The sequence below is a fragment of the Alosa alosa genome, chromosome 11 (assembly GCF_017589495.1).
Source record: "Alosa alosa isolate M-15738 ecotype Scorff River chromosome 11, AALO_Geno_1.1, whole genome shotgun sequence".
Classification (NCBI taxonomy): domain Eukaryota; kingdom Metazoa; phylum Chordata; class Actinopteri; order Clupeiformes; family Clupeidae; genus Alosa; species Alosa alosa.
Genome location: NC_063199.1, coordinates 26,492,946 through 26,505,406, shown reverse-complemented (window position 1 = coordinate 26,505,406; position 12,461 = coordinate 26,492,946). Strand labels below are relative to the sequence as shown.

General features: G+C 43.4%; 1 long non-coding RNA gene across 1 annotated transcript; it reads left to right on the top strand.

The window, feature by feature from the left end:
• Positions 1 to 2,022: 2,022 nt before the first annotated feature.
• Positions 2,023 to 12,237, top strand: LOC125304038. Its single transcript, XR_007195162.1, has 3 exons — positions 2,023 to 2,315; positions 2,443 to 2,521; positions 12,126 to 12,237. It is a non-coding gene; the product is annotated as an uncharacterized LOC125304038 (long non-coding RNA).
• Positions 12,238 to 12,461: the final 224 nt, after the last annotated feature.

The window sequence follows — 12,461 nt, the reverse complement described above, 5'->3', positions numbered from 1 at the left end:
CACTGTGAAATTTTGAAGTGCTACATCTATTCACTAATCAAGAGAATTAGGCAATTTATAGCGTTATAAACTTGAGCAAGGCACCTAACCCTTCACTGCTCCCCGAGCGCCGCTGTTGTTGCAGGCAGCTCACTGCGCCGGGTGTGTGCTTCACCTCACTGTGTGTTCACTGTGTGCTGAGTGTGTTTCACTAATTCACGGATTGGGATAAATGCAGAGACCAAATTTCCCTCACGGGATCAAAAGAGTATATACTTACTTACTTATGACATGAAACACGGGGTTACCCAAAGAGAGGCTGGAAGCTTGGAAAAACATCAGTAAACAACTGCCATAAAACAGAAACACATTTATTGTGTTGTCAATTTAATGATAGGTCACAGATGCTGTCCCATTCCTGTAGCGTTTTTGAACCCTTACACCCTCGCTAACTTGATCACTTACGACGGATGTCAGTTAAATCTTTGAAGGTTTAGGGCTTAGACCTTAGGGAAGAGATCGGGATTCAGCCCTGTTGTCCCCCCTCACGGACTCACATACTTTAAAGGGACACCAGGCAAGCCTGATGCTTTTTCTCTACGAAGCTCCCCCTAGCATCTGTACGTGTCAATACACGTGCGAGCCCTCGCTCGGTCTGAAGCTCTTTTACTTTTCTTTGCCTCTTCCATCAAGGGTTTTCGCTGCTTCTTTGCCGGCTCTGCCATTATACACACGTTATACATTATACAATCGCTAGCGTTTCGTTAGCCTGCCTCTGTGCTGGGGATGAAGGATGTAAACTGATTCTGCTTCTCGCGATGTCTGAGACTTTGTCAGACTGAAGGTCGGCGGGTCAGATAAACCGAACTTGCAAGCAGGATATTCTTCCTACAGGCAGTAGGGGCGGGTGAGAGAGTCTTCATTCGCCCTGTAATGAGTCATTTAACCATATACCGACTTACGAAGATGATTAATTAACACGAAAACGTTGCCTGGTGTCCCTTTAATGCGCATTTCTAACTTTGTGAGGGCTTAGGGCTGTCCCACTGTGCAACTGTGAAGTGCATGATGGCTCACTCGCACCCTTTCTGTAAGGCAGCATTTATGCAGACTTTGCCCAAGGGAATTGCCAACAATTCATAGCGTTGGGGCCATAAAAGCACAGTTACCCAAGGGAGGCTGGAAGCTTGAAAAAACATCAGTAAACAACTGCTACAAAACGCAAACGTGAACGTGTTTGCAAGATCACAGGTTCTGTCCCATTCCTGTTATAACCTTCTGAACCTTTACAGCGTCTCAAACTTAATTACTTACCAATGGATGTCAGTTAAGTCTTTCAGGGCTCAGACCTTAGGGGGGACATCAAGATTCAGCCTGACTCTCTGAATCCTGACCCTGTGTGTTCTTCCTACTGCAGGATAGGATATTATGCAACTGTACAAAAATATAACTAAACAAATGTCTTGCCCCATACAGGATTTAACATTAACCCCCTTACAGATACATTTTAGACATTAAAAGTGTAACCAATTAATATCACACAACAACAAAACTACAGGATGGTAAATTTCTTCTATACAAAATCCACATCTGCTGTAGGCTACTTTACCCTGACATCGTATACAGAGCACTGAGATGCCATGGGGAGGCAGTGTTTAACAACACAGAATGACTACTTCTGAGAAGACAGATGCTTGCTTAACGGTCTAGTAGTATCCTAGCCTACTTCTGATATCACAAGAAAGGAGGAACGAGGGGAGGATAGAGAGATGGTTCAAGGAAAAGGGGAGGTGAGAAAGGATTAGAAGACTGAAGTGAAAGGATAGAAATAAAAGGATAAATGTGGATGGCAAAGCGAAAAGTCAGGAAAAAGAGGCGCTCTGTCCTTTCGTTTTGAGAGGGCGGTAGCACTGGTTTCCCGGTCCGATGACGTCATGGACACTCATTAGACTGACAGGCCACCTGTGGGGCCGCTCGGGCTTTAAAGCGACAGCTGTGCGAATGAGCTTGAACCAGTCCAAATGCACATGGACGTGCCTCAGGGACGGGCTGTCAACAGAGCGCGCAGTGCTGAACAAGATGATCACCAAAATAGGCAACCGAATCAACGAGCACCAAAGCGCGAGGTCGGTTTGTGTCCAGCAGTGAATGAAACATACTTTAACAAGAGACGCCTATAGGTAGTGACGGCAGAACAAATGCATGTTGTTCCGAGCGTGTCATCTCATCGAGTGAGCTTTTCCCTCGCCAACCAACCCAGACAAGACAACGCCTGTCAGGAAAATCAGTCGAACCGAACGACTCCTGCCACGTCTCTTCTGAAATGATACGACATGGTAAGTGGGAAGGAAGTGTAATGATGGTCAGGAGTAGCCTTTTGGCTAAAATTTTCGTTTGGCAGATTTATTTTGTTATTCGTTGTTATTCAACAAATTAATTATTTGTATTTTTCTTTTTCAAAAGGTAACAGCAGACCCTTGCAGACATGCAGCGGCCGGTTGAGAGTCCCAGAAGTTGAGTCGGACGCTAATTGTGTCAACAGGTAGAGAGCTGAATATTCTTTGATTAAAAAAATACCCTTTAAGTGTATAGGTTACTAAGTTTCGTTCGACCATGTTATAGTATCTGCTCATATTATTACATTAATACGTTTTATATAAAGTGTGCTCCTTATGCCCTACAGTGTTAAATGGGTTGATAGGTCGAAATAATCAAAGATTTAGAGTTTTCATCGACATTTCTTGAGATATTAAAACGCTAAAAAACGCCCTTCCTTGAATATCATCTTTGACGGACTCTTGATGTTGAACGTAGGATGTGCGTCCTTGAGGACAAAGCCCCAGTATTGTGTTGCCCCAATGACTGTAATTAGATTGGAAGAGCTCTTTATTATGGTTACCCTTGGCAAATCCAATAGGAGTGCAGTCCCGCACATCCTCATATTTGTGCCGAGCGTAACCATATGGCCATGGTGACCTTCTGCGCTGCTTCCCCGTTCCCTTTATGAGCTGAATGATCCCTTAATTCAATGAAGCTAGCCCGTCCACTTGCTATCCACAAACTCTGAGCCTACTGATGCCTGCTTTCTAGGGTGTCGATGGATAATAGGGCTGGATCACTATTTCAAAGCTATTCAGTTAGGTTTTCCCAAAGGCTGTAAATACACACCTAGGCCAAGATTTTCGATAAATCCACCAAAGGGTATATCTCAACTTGATTGAGATCTTTAATGACCACAGATTCAGTTACATTGTAAACATATAGGCTAACAGGCTACTAACTGTCCGTTTTTGCTGTAATGTTTAAGAGCATAACTGCACATGAACAGGAAGCTATAACGCATTGCATTCTATCATTGTTAAAACCAAATGCTCGCGTTCGCAGGAAGGAATTAGAAGTCAATCATTCAATACGACATAAAAATGATTTCAACAGCAGTGGCCATGTTGTTTCTTACCATTATTGGATGGTGCCAGAATAAGAGTTGACAATAATGTAGGTGTATGAACCGTTCTAGTTCTAGAGTGAGAAGTCTTGAGCCGAAAGGATGTTCGAGCTTTTGGCTGGCTCCACAGAATATGTTCAGCACCTCAGAAGCGGACAGCTCCTGTGCAGCTAGCTTCTTCTGTAAATCCCGGGTAGGCTGATAATTTCTCTCGCCACACATGTTGATCCCTAAGAGCAATTAAGCAAATTAATGATTTATTATCAGTTAAACTGATGCCTCTGTACCCCCAGCCACCCGCCCAAGTCAATCTACGTAGCCTACCCAACAATGTCCCTAAAACCCTGCCAAGGTACAATAATGACTCATTTTAAGGCAATAATCCTACAGATTCCCATAAAAATGTTTTCACGAAAGTTTTTATTATCGTGGAGTCTGGTTCAGTTGTTTTGTCAGTTGATTCCCCTCTGCGCGTAAGGCTGTTGGGAATACAAGAAATGGCCTTCTGTGTTATGGTCTACAGGAGCTGAATGATACTGTTTATTAGCCTAATATGGTCAGTATCGATTTATGAGTGTCTTGCACTTGAGGTCAGTCAATAAAATGTTCGTGCGACTGGAAATTAAAGTAACAGGATCATTAGATTTGTATCTTGACGCAAGAGAACGACCTTCATCCACATCAGCATTAACTCGTGATCAATGAAGCCAGATGGACAAACGACAGGTAGGCTATTATACTGGTCTGTTTGTTAAGAATTGTTGCTCATTAAATAAATGCCCCCAATAAGACCATCATAATGACTACATAGTCTATGGACTTCTGCGAACCTTATGGTTTTCATTCTGATAACATCAATTAAGGGTAGGACCGCACGGTGAATTTCGCCTTACACAGGTTTTCGCGCTCTCCTCTCACCCTTCATTCCCTACAGTAGGCCTACCTATACTGTTCACGAGCCTGGGGCGAGAGGTTGGTGATTTATAGGCCTATGTTCTTTAAAAATCATCAAGGGAAACCATAGCAAGCGGTTATAGCGTGATACAAGTCTGGCCGTTCCTGGGGTTGGTCTTTTCCGAACAGATGTTCAAACAAGTGGATCGGTGCACGCGCTCCGTGAATGCAATCAGGGCACCACCACAGAATCCTTCCTCTGGCCGTGCGCCAACAAGCGATGTCAAGGTAGATAAACCTATAGCATAACGATAACTAAACTTATTAAATCATTCATTTAATTGAGAAATGTTTCCCGCAACATCTATCACTGTCGACATTCATTACCAGTCCCGTTTTAATGAGAAGCACTGTGCATTCGTTATCGGTCTCATTGTGGTTAAATAACGTTAATAACGGTAGCATCATTAACACTGAGGACGCGAGAGCAACAGCTGGTTCAGGTCTCTCTTGCCTCACGAAACCCTACCGTAGCCTACACAAGACACGCCGCTCATTATCACCTCCGACAGGCTTTTTAAGGGAGTCAACAGCAAACAAGATGCATTCGGTATCAGCGCAGCCAGTCGTGAACGTACAAAGGCCAAGCGAATCGGCCACTAAGGAGAGATACGGGTGTTTGTTTAGAGGCCCCGTGTCAGCAGACCCTTAGCACCACCATACACCAGGCAAACCGAGCACCTGCCACAAAGGACTTTGGCTATACCTCTGATATCCAGGTGTGTGTGTGTGTGTGTGTGTGTGTGTGTGTGTGTAAAAGAGCAAGCGAGAGAGAGAGATGAGCTCAGGTGAGAATAGTGAGTGTTGCAGTGATGTATGTGTGAGAGAGATGTGTGTAAGCCATATGTGAAATCTACTGGCTATTATTGTGCCCTGGCTCTCTCAAGAAGCATTGCAGATGCTGCTTGCCAAAATATTTGTAATATTCAAGTCTACCAGCATGTTGGAAGTTGAAGCTGCATATACACCACTTTAACCTTGTTTCTTACAATATATAGCCCATAGGGTATTAAGGTAATAGCAAATTATGTGCTGCTGAGTGATGCAGAGAGAGAGAGAGAGAGAGAGAACTTTATGAAATCTTCTATACAGCATAGTCTGCTGAATTTAAATACACAATACATGATTAATCTTCTAATTTAAAAAAAAAATCACAGTTTAATTCAATTTGTATTCTTGTAATAGTGTTCTTTGATCAAAGCTGTCGCTAGTGGTTGTGTAATTAGCCTCAGGACTGTGATTTAATTGCACTAGCTACCTGGAAGGTGTTCCATATATGTGTTGCCCAGCTCTATGATTGTGGTATGTGGACCATAGGGTGTGGGGTGTTAGATTAGAGTGTCTGGATAGGCTCAGTCATGTTGAAGAAATGTATTAAGCAGTCAGTATGCCAAGAATCAACCAAATCAACCGTACCCCCTAGGATCAGAGCCAATCAGTTCAGGAAATTTGCTAACAAAAATCTCTGTGTCTGTCTCCACAAAACAAGCTTTTCATACTGCAACAAGAGCTATCATCACATCCCATCACCCCCTTGTTCTTCCCACAAGTCACACTGCTAGCAATAGTACAACAGGCTAAAATAATGTACATTTTTGTAGGTAATCTGTATGTTTATGTGTGTGAATGTGATTTTGTTTCTTTAGACCAGCAAGGCACATGTATTCTGTGCACTTCTGATTGAAAGGAAGAGTGTGTGGGTGATTAGTGAAAACTACTGAAAAACAAATACTGCCCACTGCAACTGTCACTGACTCAAATTGGCAATCATGGTAGTGTGTGTGTGTGTGTGTGTATGTGTGTGTGTGTGTGTGTGTGTGTTTGTGTGTGTGTGTGAGAGAGAGAGATATAGGCATACTTGTGTGAATGATCTGTGTGTGAGGGAGAGAGAGGAAGAGAGATCGAAAGTGGAATGCAGGGGAAAGGAGTGTGTGACACACTGATGTGTGTGCAACTGTGTGTGTGTGTGTGCTGGGGAGGGGTGTTGGTGAGGTGTGTGTGAAATCATTAGGTGAGAGCGGTATGTGTGACATTTACAGTGAGAATACGCCGAGAGAATGTTTCAGGTATGGTACGTTGCATGGGGCCAAGCATAGGAGTGCATTTTCTTTAAGAGTGCTTGTCATGACATTGTTTTGTCTCAGACTAGCATCTCTCGTCTCAGAATGATAGCACGACTTGCATTTACCTGCATTCACTTTAAATTCTTTTCATTGGCCGATCCTCATGTTTGCCATTTTTTCTCTTCAGCTGCCTGACAACTTGTGTTTATTTCTCAAGGTCTCGGACGGTGATGCAGCACTGAGGCGGGAGTGAAGCTGAGCCTGAGTGTTGCTTTCATTCTCTGGGAGAACAGAGGTTGGCGCTTTAATATGCCCGTCCTGCATGTAGTCATGCCCACGAGACCTTGAGAAAGCAAGACCATTCACCACAGCGTTTTACTGCTCATTTAGATTAGGTTTGAATATTTTATGTTTCATTATACCCTTGTCACCGCTTTCACCACTGCCCAACACACCACTGTGTGTGTGTTTTGTGTGTGTGTGTGTGTGTGTGTGTGTGTGTGTGTGTGTGTTTGTGTGTGTGTGTGTGTGTGTGTGTGTGTGTGTGTGTGTGTGTGTGTGTGTGTGTGTGTGTGTGTTTGTGTGTGTGTGTGTATGTGTGTGTGTGTGTGTGTGTGTGTGTGTGTGTGTGTGTATGTGTGTGTGTGTGTGTGTGTGTGTGTGTGTGTGTGTGTGTGTGTGTGTTTGTGTGTGTCTTGTTGTCGACTGGTAGTGTTTTAGCTGTATATTTATACTGTTGACACATGCTTAGTTTGTCGCTATGATGCATAGACACAACAGACTGCAAACAGCCGATCCGAAACTATGATTATGGTTGCTGAGAAGGCATCTAATTACAACCGGAAACACATAAACACAGGCAGACATATATGAACATACAGAGAGAGAGAGAGTATTCTGAATGCAAGATGCATTCAGAAGAGCAAACCATGCCCTCTGTGCATACAAAATCTCTAGTTACTTTACTTTAGAGTGGGTGGTTTATATACATTGGAGTTAGAGCTAAGCTCTTTATGTGGTCAAAAATCTTGGATGGAAAAATAATATATTTATTTATAAATACCAAAAGAATAAAACAAGGATTTTATTTAGTGATAGACGTATTAGACGTTTGCATTGCATTAAGATGCACACATTTTTGACTGAATTATTTCCTTGCATCAAATTATGAAAACTAAAGAATCAGAGATGCATGTGGAGAAAACTAAAGAATCAGAGATGCATGCGGAGAATGCAATGAGGTCATCGTCCAGTTGTCTAAGACAGTCTACTCCAGAGACTCGAAATAAAATGAAAATGAATTAACACTTTTATTCAGATTAGAACAGTGGTGTCAGGGTGGTGGAATTGGATCTGGAAAATTCAAATAACAGTGGTACATGTTAGAAGGTAATATTTATGAAGGAACCCAGTCCAGAAATTATTCCAATGAAAAAGCTAAATAAATAAATTAAACATAGCTGCAAGCAACGATGGACGGGGTCCAAACAGTATGGAAGCAGTTACAGCCACTCATCATATCACTCCGGTGTTTTCCGCTCTTGAAATGGAATGATTTTAAAATGCTGCCTGCCCCATAATTATTTGAAACTGCAGACTTTGCGTATTTGTGTGGACAGTGAATTTGCAACATTTGAAAACGATAACGTAAAATCCCAATTTGCTGTGAGTGCAACATAGACACGGAAATACAAGCTTAAATAGCCTTGCTGTCTTTGGTAGTATCTGTAGTGCGGTTAAATTACGCACTTTGCATTGCTGACAACTGTGTGAGTGGTTATGTGATTTATGCCAATGGTCATGTGATCCACATTTCAGGTGTCCCACCTACTGTTTAGGTGTCCCCTGCTGACAAGGTATGGGCATTGGAAAACACACTGTGTGGACAGAAAACCATATTTAAAACGAAACAGTGTTGAATGTATCAAATTTGGCAGTAATTGGAATCAAAAGTGTGACAAATGGAGTTTATTTAGCTTGGATCCCCAATATTTAGCTTGGATCCCCTAACTCACTAGGGTCAGGCCAGTGATCATTTTTCTAATCTAAGGTAGAATGTTATCCAGATAGTGAATGCAAATATCATTCAACAAACATACAGTACAACATTTTTTCTGGTCTTCCATGGACTTTTGGAGAATGTAGAATTGTCCGTTGTTGCATGTAGAAATGTAAAGGTTGATTGTGTCTTCCAAAACTATCAGCCAGTGATATTGGACAATAATGTTCATTTTCATATTGGTGAAGAACTAGTTTTGGTAACGTGTGAAATCTTCTCAGTTGCACTCCTCCTATACTGCACTAGACAGAGCCAGACCATTGTACAATGTACACTGTAATGGAGCCAGACCTCCCAGAGACCACTGGCTTTCTGGGCCACGTCTGGCCCACATCTGGCTGTGGTGTGGCAGTGCAAGAGCTGAGCTGAAGCTCACTTCCTGGAGGTGCGGCTGAAAGGCAGCATCCACCCCTGGGTAAGATGATCACTCAGGTGATTAAGTGTAGCTCATTGTGCACCCCCACCCCCCACCCCTTAGGGGCAAAAAGACAACATGCTGTGAGAGGCCTCTTTTTCCTGTTGTTTTGTATGGGTGGTAAGCGTTTTGCGTGCTGCTTATGCGCCCAGAGCTCCTCACGGTTTGTACACCTACTGCACTTCGTGGTTTTGCAAAGGCGCCCTAAGCGCCTCGAATTGAAAAAGGCTCAACTCCAAGCAGAAAAGCGTCTGACCTGATTCCTGATTTTATCTAGGGAGAAAGTTGTATTTTATTTTCATAATCTTCTTTCAGTCAATCTATACAATTTAGTTTGTTAGTTATTAACAGCAAAATCACAGTTAAGATAACGACAGTGGTGGCCTAGCAACGACAGCAAAAAAAACATTTCAAACTGCTTTTCTATCAACAGTTGTCTTCGACAGAAAATGGCAGCATTGTGCGCCTTACGTGTTACAAGCAGCAAGTCTGCAGTCTGATTGCGCCCTTAGCGTCTCGATTACACAGCTGTGTAGACCATGGTGGTAGTTGTTCTATTCCGCATAAGTCCGCATGGAATCCATGTACAGTTGCTGCCTGCGGTGGTGTAGTGGTTAAGGAGCTGGGCTAGCACGCAGTAGCCTGAAAGTTGTGGCTTCAATTCCCCGATTCCACCGTTGTGCCCTTGAGCAAGGCACTTAACCCCAGGTTACTCCGGAGACGATGTAGTCCCTTGTGATATAGTTGACATATGTAAGTTACTTTGGTCAACAGTGTCTGCTAAATGAATAAATGTGAACAGTGCCCTTGTAATATTGCATAGACAGAAAAAAATTGAAGGGGACACAGATGTGCAGACAGAGTCTACACTACATACTGCTCCTGCACATTCTGGGGATGAAACTTGCATCACTCGGACACTAACAATGCAATGGAAATCAATTCTTGACAAACACACACACACACTTTTATCTGTAGTCCATTCATCAGAAAATGTGGTCTGCGGTAGTTAATGTTGTGAGGAGCTTTGGACACCTACCACTATAGCTTTTCAAATCTCTCTTTTTTAAAAGGCACTGCTTTTGATTAAAGTCTTAACATTGGAGTTAGCTTTTTTGTAAGCTTGGAGTTCAGATCAAGCATGTCATTTTACCAGCATCTGAACCATGTCCTGGAAATTTACCATCAGACTAGAACAAGCGACATAATGAATTTCTTTTATGAATTGTAAATTAGGGAAAGCTCAATACTGACAGATATCATGACAGTAACTATCATTACACTGTTTTCAGAAAGCATCTATGAATGAGAAAGATGGACACGACGCCATTTAATGCTTTGTTAAAGTAATGGCTAATCTCTGATTAATGTCACCAGAAAACTGACTTTTCAAATTCCTAGCTTGCAAATGTCCAGGGGGTGCGTTTCCCAAAAGCCAAATCTGAGTTGACAGTATTTCAGTCACACATTACAGATACATAACGATACAAAAGTACAGTGTTGATACTCAGTGTTGCCGGATTTGCATAAGCCACAAAGGGTATTTCAGTCACATTTTAGTAAGAAACATAACAAATATGTACATATGACAAATATGCTCTTATTTTTGTGACAATATGAAACTTGTGTTTGTGCATGCGTAACTCAAATCTACGGACTCACATTTGGCAGTGACACTACCATGATAACAATACCAAGGTAGTTTCTATCAGGAAACGGACCCCAGCACAGATAGCAGGTACCCTACATTAAACAACAGAGAGCTGAAAAACACAGCACGTTCTGTAGTGCACACATGGCACTGCTCCAGGGATGTAGTGGAGGCTAAACGCAAGTAAACGCAGTTTATCCACCTCTGACATTTCAGAAATAGAGTTTATCCACCACTCAAAACAGTTTATTCACTTTTAACATTTAAAATTCACACTGTATTATCCAACATTATCCTATATTCCCAATATGTACACTCATCAACACTCTAGGAACCATTTAATACCACTGGTATTGATATAAACATTGTACAATAACCTCCACCATCATCAAACATGTTCTGAATGCCTTTTTAAAAATCCGATACCGCATGGCGTAGTCCACCTCACCGAGATCGCAGAATTCATAGTTTACCCACCTCTTATTTTACCACTACATCCCTGCACTGCTTATAAGAGTGATGAGAACACGTCCTTGGAGTCAGAGAATGATTTGATTTGGAAGCAGAAGGCAGCAGAGGCCTCAGCGGAGTTACAGACCCACAGCACATTAGTGGCCGAGCTGTAGCAGTGGCAGTAGCCAAAGCAGCGGCATTCTGGTGGCAGACCACAAGCAGATCAGCAGCAGGTCAACCGGAGATAAACAGATCAACTGCAGATGGATGTGTAGCAAGACCAGGTGCAGACCAATAGAGACGTCCATGGCAGCCTAGTGGCTAACTGGCTGAATTCAAATACTATGTAACTGCGGCGGGTCACGCACTGCCCCCGTGCAGCGAGTGGTAGGACCTGCTGGTGAAGCAAGCCCTCTAACGAGGTGTTTAGACAAATTACCAACCCACCCCGAATGTGATACCTTTAGGGAAACGGCTGCCGTGTGCATAATGGGACGTTAGCCCTAATTCAGTCGGTCCGGGGAGCAAGAGCATGGTGCCCTTGTCATTATCTGGATCTCACTCACTCGTTCGCTCACTCGCTCGCCCGCTCACTCACTCACTCACTGACTCACTCACTCTCTCACTCACTTGGCATCTCATCTCTCTGATTGAGACGGCCCCAATCTGGAGAGTATAATTTAACTGGTTCTAATAAAGCATTACTATTCACCAGCGGAAGCCATTATATCCCCGCGCAGGCTCCCGGTATGAGGATGAGAATGAGCTCTATTCTCACCTCCCCCTTCAGCCCCCGACTCCGTTGTAACTCTCTGAGAACATGCATGCCCAGGCGCGGCTCCTCACAAAACAATAAGAGGGCTCCATTTTATTCATATCAGCTGAGGAGCCTATTATAGCTGATATGTTTTTTTAATGGGGGAGCATGACTGATCCAGGGCTAATTTGCCTTGTTAGGCCTAGCGTCGAGCGCTAATGGCTCACCCAGCTGGATGGCAGGAGCTCTGATGGAGTGTTGTGTCTCTCTCTTTCTTTCTCTCCCTCTCTATCTCTCTCTCTCTCTGTCTCTCTTTCTCTATCTCTCTCCCTCTTTCTCTCTCCTCCAGCGGCTTAGGAATCGCGCGTCTGTCAGTCTTCTCCTTACGTGCCCCAGGCCCCGCTGCAGTGGCGAAGGCCGATTGTTGCAGCGTCTTTATGTATGTGAAGCGGAGCGGCTCCTTATGCAAAATGAATGAATGCCCTGCTGTAATTCTAACCCTCCAGAGCCCCCCCTGCCCCACAGCACCCAGGCTCACCCCTACCATCAGCAGCACAGGCCGGTGATCCTGCACGGCTGTCCGACAGGCTCTCTGAGGGAAAAAAAAAACACAACAGACAACCCCAACATCACACTTCGCTGATGTCTCAACTCAAAATCTGATGCTCCTACAGCCATTGTGGTG